This window comes from Podarcis filfolensis, assembly GCF_964270895.1.
Source record: "Podarcis filfolensis genome assembly, chromosome: 4".
Lineage (NCBI taxonomy): Eukaryota > Metazoa > Chordata > Lepidosauria > Squamata > Lacertidae > Podarcis > Podarcis filfolensis.
In genome coordinates this window covers 46,927,995-46,939,049 of record NC_139607.1, presented here as the reverse complement: position 1 = coordinate 46,939,049, position 11,055 = coordinate 46,927,995, and positions in this window count along the sequence as shown.

Below are 11,055 nucleotides of genomic sequence, written 5' to 3'. Positions count from 1 at the left end.
CTTGTGACTTTCTCTCCAGATCTGTGAGGAAGATTTATTAGGGATTCACCCCAGTGTAAAAGAGCAAACTGACCTTGGTAAGACCCCCACCCCTTACACAAATAAGGCAAGTGCAAATCTAGGACTGATTCGAAACATGATTTGACATCTCTCTGCACCCCCTCTCCCCTTAACTGTGGCTGCATTCACATTAATAGAGCTGAACTTTGCGAAACACTTCTGTTAGCAGCCTTTAGGAAGAAGCACCTTCCCTCCTTACTAAGAAATTTCCAAGAATCTCAGTTCCCGCATGTTGTCAGTACTCCAAAGCACATCTGCGAAACAGGAGGAGGATTCTCATCCCAGCCGGTTTCGACTAGAAAGCACAGCCAGGACCTTCCAGTGCTATGGTTCCATGTGCACCTCAAAGGTACCTGAGTTCATTCCCCAGTTTACTACCACTGTTTTATGTAGCACAGCTACAGCAAATGGAAGGCCTTCAATCTACTGAGCAGCAGTTTTGTGTCTGTAATTTACAAAGCACTGCTCCTCTGCTACGTCCTCCATACTCTACAAAGAGACAGATCCACCAATAAGAAACCACTGGAAGGAAATAGCTCTGAAGACTAGATTTTTCTTATTTGGGCAAGCAGGCAATGGGGATGGGTGAGCTTAGTTTGTCATTTGCACTTTTATCCTATAGTTTAACATCTGTTTTAAAATATGCTCTTGGCCCTGAGCATTCAGAATGTGTGGCACTGTGGTCGGAGTGGCAGACTAGGACCTGGGAGAGCAGGGTTCAAATCCGCACTTGGCCATGAAGCTAGATGGGTGTCCTTGGACCACCCAAGGTAAAAGAAAGAAAAAATACATTTTCAAATAGTTTTTTTTAAAAAAGGGAAGGGACCTCTTTGCATGACTAGGGAGATGCCTGGGAGCACCTTGGCACCCATGGGCACCATGTTGGGGACCACAGGGTTAAAACACCTGCAGAGAAAGGATTACAGAGCTGGTAAAGACAGCTGTCACCCAGGTAATTGTGGACTCCACACTTTATAGTCTTATTGGGTGGGTGGATGTGTTCTTCCTTAGCTGGTAACATGCATGACTTCTTATTTCAAAATGTGCTATGTCTGCCCCACTAGCTCGACAGACCCGCCAAGTGTCCCTATTTTCCAGGGATATCCATGATTTAGAGAAGCTGTATGGGTTGCTGATTTCATCCCAGAATGTCCTGCTTTTGTTTAGGATGTCCCTATTTTCATTGGAGAACTGTTGGAGGGTATGGAGTTAACTAACCCCTGAGCCATCTGGAGGCAATCCTGTATAGCACAGCTTTCCAAACTGTTTTGTCACGACATGTTAGTGTGTCGCCTGCAGTGTGTAGCGTGAGCATTTCCCATGCTCCTCCCAGGGTTGGAAAGGAATAAGTTTAACCTAGTTTGCTAGTAAAACTGAACTACTATGTCGCAAAATGATGCATGTCTAAAAAGTATGTCACCAACATGAAAAGTTTGGAAAGCTCTGCTGTATAGGGAAGGTTTTTTTTTATGTTTAATGTTTTTATATATGTTGGAAGCCGCCCAGAGTGGCTGGGGCAACCCAGTAAGATGTGTGGGGTATAAATAGTAAAATTATAATTATGGAATAGGACGTCCCTATTTTCATTGGAGAAATGTTGGAAGGTATGGTTTGAGGGTCCTTCTGTTCATTCTACTGAGCGAGGCCCAAAACATTTGCCCCAAAGTCCTGCCCTGGTGACATCATTGGGGGATGGACATGCTTTGTGGAACATACCTGGGCTTTATTTTATTACCTTAGTCAAGAAGGAATTTGCGTTCATGATACAAGGGAAAAGAATTATAGTGACTGGTCTCTCTCTCTGCCCCTCCCACCCCTGGCCTTCAGCTTATGCTCGTAAATACTCCAGGACAAATCTGATCTCGCTAGTCTATGCAATGAATTCTGATAGCTTTCTTTGAACAACTAGTCTTGATGTTGTTGCGCTTCCGTTTTTCTTTTCATGTCGCACTCAAAAGTGCAGCTTGCTGTTTCTGGGGAAATGTGACTCTCTCCCTCCTCCCAACTGCTATTGGTGCTGCTGGCTGGACTTCTATGTGAATGCAGCTGTAGGAGGAGAGTGGCAGTCGCTTCCAGGTTGTGCCTGTGGCATTCCTTGTGATTAGTAACACACTCCCCTCTCCATCCGGGCTCATCTGGGCTTTGAAACAGAAAAAGGGCCTCAAGGGCTTTCAAACATTTTAAGATTTGTTTTTCTGACTTTAGCAGTATCAAGCCGATAGGAGTGCTCAGGTTAGCCGTCCATCACAATTCATTGCAATTGCATCCAGACGAACAAAACCACAACCCTGGTGAATAGCAGCAGGTGCTGCCCCATTCATTGCTGAAGGAGCGTCTCCACCCCCTTGGTTCTGCCCAGACACTGAGGTCCAGCTCTAAGGGCCTTCTGGCGGTTCCCTCCCTGCGAGAAGTGAGGTTACAGGGAACCAGGCAGAGGGCATCCGCCCTGTGGAATGCCCTCCCATCAGATGTCAAGGAAATAAACAACGATCTGACTTTTAGAAGACATCTGATGGCAGCCCTGTTTAGGGAAGTTTTTAATGTTTGATGTTTTATTGTATTTTTAATATTTTGTTGGAAGCCGCCCAGAGTGGCTGGAGAAACCCAGCCAGATTGGCGGGATATAAATAATAATAAATTGCGGTTGTTGTTGCAGCCTGCACCAACCCCCTCTGGCTGATTTACAGTATGACTCTGCCATTTTGTGAAGCTTGGTTTTGCTTTTTAAAAAATGCGGTTGAAAATGTTAATTGCATTAATTGTGATTCCCTTCCTCTGGTGCTCTTGCAAAAAATGTTTAAAATGGTAGTAGTACCCCTAATGAAGAAGAGATCCCATTCCAGAGCGCCGCTATTTCATCTTGCTGTGAGTCCTGGAAGACCTGCTTCCTGCGTTTTTCCACCTGACCTGGGAGGGCAGGGCCTGACTGTCTCCAGCAATAAAAACAGAGGCTGCTGAATAGAATCAGGAAGTTTTGTTGGCAGGGGGTTTGTTGCTGTTGTTGTTAGTTTTTTGCACCTTTATTCTGGACCTTATAATTTATGTGGCAATTGTTCAGTTTCATTGTGTACTTGTTGATGTTTTGTTTATTGTTTATGGCTACTTTTGATAGATTTTCAGTTATGTAATTTTGTAATATGTTGGAAGCCTCCTTGAGCATGGTATTAATTTTGGAAAGATGGCGTACAAATAAAACAATTACGTAGGAACAGGATCATGGAGAAGAAGCCTTTGTGGATCACGCCTGTCCTCTCCTTCCCTCACCTGGGAATATGTGGGCTGAGAGAAGAGTAGCTGCGGCCTGTCAGCCTTCTCACTCTGCTCATGCACAGTTAAGGCTAGAATTTTTGTTGCCGATGGAAAATGGAGGAGGCTCCCCCTGTCTCTTGCTCTTGCCATCCCTGTCAACAACCTATTGCCCACATGACAGCCTTTCATCTGTTTTCCATTCTTCATGAAGCACCTAACAGCACTGCAAGTCTGAAAGTGTGTTATGCGGCTTTGATTGTCTTTCTGGGAGCAAATGGGCTGAAAGCTCATCGTGATAAGAGCTTAGGGATAAATCCTAATGGTACATGTGATTTTTTCAGCAGCTGGGTGGGGTAGACTATGGAAACTTCCAGCAAATCTTCTTGGCCCATCATCAAACACCTTTCAGTAATGTGGACAGGTGGGGTGGCCAAAGTATTACTAAGAGATCTTGGACAGCAAAAAAACGTTATCAGCCTTATTTTCTTTCCACTATGCCATATTATTTCTGCTGTTTAGGGATTTCTCCAATATTCCAGTTTAGTACTGAAGCACCAAACGGGAATGTAGAAAGTCCTTGTGTGTAGCCATGGCCTAACTCAGGGTTAGCCTGCCAGATGTTGTTGGTCCATAACTCCCATCATCCCTGATCACTGGCCAGACTGGCTGGAGCTGATGGGAGTTAGAGTTCAACAACATCTGAAGGGCACCCATGTTGGTCGTCCTTGCTTTAGCTGGGTATTTTAGTATCTGGGTACAAATCAAGTTTGTTTGTTTGTTTGTTTGTTTGTTTGTTTATTTATTAATTAAAACCCAATTGGAATGGTGTTTACTGATTAGTAAGCCCCAGTCCTGAACAAATGTAACAAGAGGGAAAAGGAAGCCGGGGAGTGGGAATCAGTTTGCTTTTTTTAATTTTTCCTTTTTCCTTAATTGCAGCCATGCCCCCTGTCCTTTACAGGTCAGTGGAGTGTATATTGACTAAGCCACCCCTTGCCTAGTCAATTTCACTCCTCCATGACACTTTAAAGAAAGAAGGGGGAAAAAGAGAGCATATTATTGAATGGTGGGAAATTACTGATAAAGGTTGGCAGCTGAACAAGTGCTTTTGCGATAAGAAAGAATGTACTCATTTAGATACTAAAATGCCCCTCTTTTTAAAAGCTTCATCCCTATACCTCTATAGAGACTGGGGAATGGGCTGCCTGTATTGAGCTCGTTCTCTCAGGCACCCATGACAATCACACCAAAACCCACGCATGTATACTGCCGCAGCACTATCTGGGCATCCGGAGGAAAGTATTGGCTTTTGCACGACACTATGAAAATATACCAAAGTGATTTGCCAAGAAATCGTGGTGGGACACAAAATGAATCTTTGTTTCATGAACATTGGGATCTACAAGATGGTCCTGGTCATCTTTTGGAAGTCACGTTTCTTGCTCAGGATAACAGAATTTGGAAATGGGGATAGTGGGTGTCCTACTTCTCAAGCAGCTCATAAATCTGTGCCTGGGTCATGCCCTTCAAACTCAAACAGCACATTGCATGCAGCTGGCTGGGTGGGTGTGCAATTTGAGTGAACAACAAGCAGGGATAGCATGGTTGAAATCAGGCCCACCCTGCCCACCGCTCCTCCGCCATACTTGATTATAGCATCTAAGACTGCTTTTCATCCAAAAACAATACTCCATACTCCATATCAGACAGAAATGCACAATTGCATGTGATGTGAAGGGTGTAGCTGGGCATTCAGGAAGCTGGTGGATAGTTTCATGACTGGATTCTCCTCTGAACAAAACATTGTCTGCATGTAGAGTTCTAGCCTGTTTCCTTCTCCCTGTCACGCTAGTTTTTTAGCTTCTGGTCTTCCTCATATTATTGATTATATGGATGAATATTCAGTCATGAGAGTCATACCTGTTGTACATAGTGGTATAAATCAGACACACATCTGTCTTCTCAGTGGGAAGTAAGATTGGCTTATAGGTCCCTGGATTCTTTGCAAGAAGTCACATGCTTTAAAATGTGTAGTGCGTATGCAGCCTTAGTCAAAAGCTTTAACTGAGTAATATTAAACTAATTTTAAAGCACAGAGGGGTATGGGATTAAGGTTGGTACTTGGGCATGACATGGCGAGGCAAGCGAGTAGGGGGAAAGGAAAAGGAGATTCATTTGCCTTTAGTTCTCCCTCTACACATAAATTTGGATTGCTCTATAACTGAAAGGACAGATCCTGAAGCTAAGGCTCCAATACTTTGGCCACCTCATGAGAAATTTGACCAAACTGCGGGAGGCAGTGGAGGGCCTGGCGTGCTCTGGTCCATGGGGTCATGAAGGGTCGGACACAACTAAACGACTAAACAACAACAAACATAACTGTTTTTAAAAATGCTGTGGTATGGACTCCTAGATCTTGGGGGCAGGACACAATATGAATCAATAATACTAGTCTTCTACACTTCTGCCCTTGAAGCAAAAAGTAAAAATTACCTCTTTTCATTCTTCCCCCTCCCAATGGGAGTTCAATTTTTATAATGACACACAGGAATGAGAGGCAGGGAAATGGGGAAATGACACTGTTCTGAAATATGCTACCTAAAGCAACTGCTTCAAGTTCATTCCTGGTAAGGCCAGGCATGTGAATCAAAATAAATAAAACACAATCAGAAAAACAATGATCATAATGAACTTCACGTGGTTCTCAATTTTCTTTTGTCTTTTAACAGGCTGACTAAATTTATATGAGAGGTTTTTCATCCAGAGGCTGAGAAATTCTCGTTCCCTATAACTATCCATCATCTTTTCACGGTTGTTTCATAAGCTTCTTTAACAGGGAAAGATGCGATTATATGAAGCCATTGATAACATTCCACTCTGCTACAATTAACAGAGGAAACCTGTAGAGAATTGGGGTGGTAAGGTTAATAAATTTAATTACACTCTCAGATGAGAGCCAAAACCCATTTTGTGCTGAGGTTTGGCAACAGGAACAACCAAACAGTAGACTCGCTGTTTAGAAAAGTCTACCAAACAACCTGCAAATTCTGCCCCATAGTGATATTGTATAAAAGCTCAAAAAGGGATTAAAGAATGATACAGGATGAGATGGTGACTATCGCTGACAATGCAGGCCTTTTCACATGATATTGAAAAGCATCTTCCTTCAGACCTCTCTTCTACTGTTTTTGGGCATGGTATGAATGTTGCAAGTGTTGTGATAGATAGCCAATGAGATCCATTTTAAAATCCAGTGTACATTCTACTCAAGTTACAGATGCAGAAAATAAGTGAAATCCTGTCAAGAGACTGGAATTGTCCTCTCGAGCTATACGTCCAGCTGCTTTGGACAACTTCATAAAGTCAAAGTCTTTTAATTAGGCTAATTGCTCTTTGAAGTAGAGCGTGCAAGCTTTTGATTTACGCAGATCTCTTCATCAGGCAGAATGGAAAAGAAGCATTTTGATTTTCAGCTGTAAACATTAAAAAAAAAATCATACTTGTGAATATACTTAAGGCACCATGTCACGTAGGTAGTGGCTGAATCCCAATGCATTTAGCACGTCAAACAAGCATTTCATACGACACATTAATCAGCAGCATGGTTACAGGCCATTCTGCTCCTTGTGCTATGATGCTTGGAAGGTTTCCAGGGTGTTAAATTTCCCTGAAGCTGGGAATATGGCCATTACACCATTCCCTTTTCATGAGAAGCTGGAACCATGGCCGTATTCAGAGTTCAGGGAGCAGGATGGACATACTCCCAGTTAATTAAATTCTATGAGGATGTAGACAGAGTTCTGCACTATGCAGCAGTGAGTATTGTTGTTTATCTGTCTCTGTCTACTGCAGAAATGACCATTGTTTCCACTAGTTTGATCTCTTCCCCCAGTGCTGCCCTAAGCACCTCGCTAATGTGTTTTCAAAGTCAAAAATACCCTCCCCTTCAGAACACATTCAGCAGGCAGGGCGAACTGGGTTGGGCACAACTTATACAAGTGTTGTGCACAAAAGCCATTCTTCAAACCAGCCCGGCTCGCAGTGCATCATTCTCATATATGGATATTAATTTATGTGCTCACTTGTATACAAAAGCTCCACTGTCTCTATAAGTTATAGACGCAATCATCCAAGGAGGCATCAGAAACACCTAAAGTCAATTCTGGTGTCATAATTTCCTACTCTAACCTGAGATGCCAAATCATGGCTCTTTTCGATGAGAAGCAGGTGTATGAAAAGACTCCCCCACCTTTTCGGAATGGCAGGTTTTATTCCTCCATAAAATAAATTTATGTTAGGAAATAATAGGTGGCTAGGCCAGTGCTATAATATAGGGATCCAGACTTGGGTGCCAAGCATAGTTTACTGCAGGGGAATTTTTTTTTCCTTCAGAGGAAGGAAGAGCCTTACACCCCCATCCGAAAAACGCGCCATAGAAATATGTCTTCAGTAATTTCAACAGAACTTACTTCTATGAACTGTACTTGGGGTTGGGGTGCCAGTTGCCTCAGCACAGGCACTGCCTCTTGATGAGTAAAAACTGATATACAAGGGGAGGATATTCAACCAGTAGTGTTTTCAAATTGGAGTTGAAATACTTTCCTCGGCGGAGATGCTACCAGTGAAATTTTAATTAAATCGGGAGAGTTATAACAAGAAAAGCATGGAATTATTACCCCAGGCATACCTGTCAAGTGTGCTTTAAAGGAAAGGACACCTTATATTTGTTTATTTTTCTAAGCTGTCTTTTATTCTTTGGTTAATTTGATGTGGCTCTGACTGTTCATATACCTTATTTTTCCATGTATAAGATGATTCTTTTTTTGTTTAAAATATGTAAAAAATTGGTGGTTGTCTTATACATGGAGAGTGCATAGGGTGGATGGGCGATTGGTTTCAGCCGCGAGCAGGCGACTGTCAGCGGTGATTTGGTGTGTGATTGGTGGCTGCGGCAAGGGCTGCTGTTGTTTGGCTGCCGCTGCTGCATGAGTGTGTTTGATTGGTGGCTGCTGCGACCGGGTGGATGATTGGTGGCTTCTGCGACATGTGGTATTGGCAGTGTCGATCAGGTGGGTGAGCGATTCCCCCCCCCCCCAAAAAGCTCCACAACTCTAGGCAATGCCCCCATAGAAGCTTAACAACTCTGGTCAATCTCCTCCCATTTTGAGTCCCCCAAAAAGGGGGTCGTCTTATACACGGGGGCATGTTATACATGGGAAAATACAGTATGTTCTAGTCCTCTCAGTGTTTGACTTTTTTCACACATTTTTGCTGTGTGGTTTCTACTTCAGTGTTCCTGATCCCCGCAGTCCAGAGCTGCTCCACTGTGTTTCAGACCCCCACAAGCTTGTAAAAGAGACAGAAACAGGCTGGGCGGTGTAGCACTAGCTCCTTGCAACCAGTATGTGAGGTGCTCCAGGAAAGAAGGCAGTTGCCTTTACCTAGGGAACCAGCCCCACTCCCAGGTCTGTTCTACAGTGCCAAAAACAGTCTGCTTTATTGTTCAGTGTTCAGTGATGCTTTGCTTGCATGCCTAAGTCTTTTCACTGCCACAGGTGAAAAGGCTAAATTGCTGACCTACCTTAGCTAGTTACATTTCCCTTGGTCCCTGTACTGCATTGGCTTCCTCTTCCACTGATAACTTGAAGGGGTAGAGATCAGTAGAAGAGCACATGTGGTGGGTACAAAAGGTCCTTGGTTCAATCTTCAGCATCTGCAGATGGGAAAAGTCCTTGTCTGAAACCCTGGAGATCTGCTGCTAGTCAGCACTGTCATAACACTGATCCAGGTGGACCAGTTGTCTGATTTTGTATAAGACACATTCATATCTCCAAGAAGGTGCAAAATACACCACCTTAGAACAGCTGTAAGGTGCCTTTCCTCTAGAGATACTGTTGTACCCTAGGAAATGTGTGCAACCCACATGCATGGGACCATCTTAGAACTGCTCTCCCTTAGAACTGCACCCACAATAATTGCAGGTGGTTGGATGAGATGACCCTCTGGGTCCCTTCCAACTCTACAATTTTATGGTTCTATAAGAGTTCTGCAGCATATTTGGATACAGTATACTATAAATCTGTCATCCCTGAACTGTTTGACAGATTTGGCAATGTGTTCAAGCCATCTAGGGTAGCCTCCTCTGAGCACCTTAACAAGCTACTGCATTTAAGAAAAAATTTAGGGCTCTTGCTGGGAAGACAGTTCTGTGGTTGGTTGTAAGTGTAGTCCTGGAAATATTGTGTGTTGACAGTAGCAAGAAATATTATTGTTGTTTATTATAATAAGAATTATTAATGAGGAAGGAATCATGCCTGTATTGGTTTCTGGGGCAAGTTCAGTTGGTAAGTCAAGAGTGTAGAAGTGACTTGGAAGAGCCATTCTTGATGTGCGAGAAGTTACAGGTATAAATTCTCTAGGTAGGGCTGGAAAATATTTCAAAAGTTGAGGAGCTAGCCAAGCCCTGCAGAGATCTGAGAAAAATATTGTCATACTTAATCATCAGGCTCCTGAGATGATTCCAGTTGTGTTCTTGTGTTCATCACAGGAGTGACTTGAGGGATTTTTTGTCACAACTCATGATTCTAAGATGGAATTTTGAGGCTGCTCCAATTTCCTTTGAAACTGTCAATTCCTTTGAGACAATAGCATTGCTGCTGTAGCAGTTCCCCAAGACCTGGCCAAAACTTTTTGGTTGTTGCCCTCATTCTTATATTATGTTGATGTGGTTGCCACCAAGAACATTACTCCCATGAGAGTTGTGTCAGTGTACGATGCCAGCAAAATCAGCTCCCCACTGCTCCCCCCCCCCCCAAGTATTTCACTGGTGTGTTTGAAATTGTTCAATCCCACGGAGCAGGTCTTTCAGGTGCTTACAAACCTTCCTGGTTTGTGTTTTCAGGAGCAACCTCAACACTAGTGGTGGCTGGTCCATTAGGACAAATGGGTGACTGCGCCACTAGCCTCAATCTGCCAGCAGTCAGCCACCTGCCTGCCTGCCCTCCTCCTCAGTGTTGCCTCTCATAGAATTCAGTGGGGGGACGGGACTAGCATTTGTTGGCTCTGCCACTCATTGGGTCTGCCTCTGGCTCCTGCTGACGTCTCTCCTTTCCACCCTACCAGTCTCAGAAAGCACCAGCCATTGCCGCTCAAGGGCAGTGTAACATAAAAATCAGTTCCCAATAGACCAGCTTGAAAATATTTAAAACCACAAAGACTTTTGAGTTATACAACATTTGAAAGACTGCATTCCTTTGCATACAACCCAATACAATAACATTACTTTACCTATTGTGGTGTCTCCAGAAGGATGATAGACAACCTTTCAGGAAGCAACACAAACCAGGAAATATTCCTGAGAGGGCACCGCTGCAGACTGATATGAGGCAAGCCCTAGTGGGTGCCTCCCCACCCCCTCCGCCAAGCGTGGGAGAGAGCTTTGTGATACAATGTGGAGCAGTGCCGGGGAAGAGTTAACTGGGAAATGTGGAGATGAAATTTCTGTGCAAGGATGATATACTAGACCTATGCATTTTATAGCACTGGATAAGTAATTTAATGTCTCAGCCAATATCAAACACTTCATTTGCAAATCTTGGTATGCCAGGCTCCCTAGTGGTTCAGGCAATAAAATGGGATAGTTAAAGGGCACGTCCTTGCATTAACTCTTCCTTCTAAATTTGAGGGGCCCTGCCATTATGTAAATATTTACTATAATTAACTGGTGAAGTACTCCTGTTGGCCTAG